Source organism: Lipophrys pholis (genome assembly GCF_963383615.2).
Source record: "Lipophrys pholis genome assembly, chromosome: 9".
NCBI lineage: Eukaryota > Metazoa > Chordata > Actinopteri > Blenniiformes > Blenniidae > Lipophrys > Lipophrys pholis.
The window spans coordinates 6,906,019-6,906,444 of record NC_137639.1 but is presented as its reverse complement, the minus strand read 5'-3'; positions in this window follow the sequence as shown (position 1 = coordinate 6,906,444).

Here is a 426-nt window from a genome sequence, read left to right as displayed (position 1 = left end):
CTTTTGAATTGTAGTGTTCTGGCCTCTCTTTTATTGCCCCTTTTATCCCCCCTCATCTCTTTGCATGAGTGCACCACTTTAGATTTCAATGTCTGAAAGTTGTTTGAAAATACGGACTCCACTTTCTCTTTTGTTAGATTGACTGATTTTGCGTTACCTCATTAAAAGAAATGACACAATGAACTTATCAGGCGATTTTAGAGTCATTATTGTTCATTTTGTTTCGTTCATGCATCTAGATGACGTGATCACATCTACCAGTAAACCAAACCTATAAAAAGTTGGTGTCGATCTGAAAGAGCTTAAAAAGACCAACGAAATTGTGATTTTTGTAACAGCAGGTGTGGAGTGACGTTATTGGTCGGCTGTGAGGTGTTGAGGTGTGTCTCTGTGTCTCTGGTGTCTCTGGTCAGGCGCTTGGAGAAC